The following is a 256-nucleotide window of genomic DNA, read 5'->3' on the forward strand; positions in this document are numbered from 1 at the left end:
GCACCTCTCCACTCCCCCCGCCACCCCTCACTTCCCATAGCCTGTGCTGGTGGGCCACAGGCGTGCCCCGTCCTGCCGTTCTGAGCCGCACCGCCAGGAGCCCAGGAGCCGGTCCAGCCCCGGAGGCAGCTGGCTCACGGCACCGGCTGTGAGTGCCCGCTGTCTCTGCCAGCTGCCCTGCTAGGCCATGTGCTTCTCGAGTCCGGGGTTCTCCAGGCTGACCAGCGTCTGTCCCCCATGCAGGCGATGACTCAGG

The sequence above is a fragment of the Grampus griseus genome (genome assembly GCF_964374135.1).
Source record: "Grampus griseus genome assembly, chromosome: 20".
NCBI lineage: Eukaryota > Metazoa > Chordata > Mammalia > Artiodactyla > Delphinidae > Grampus > Grampus griseus.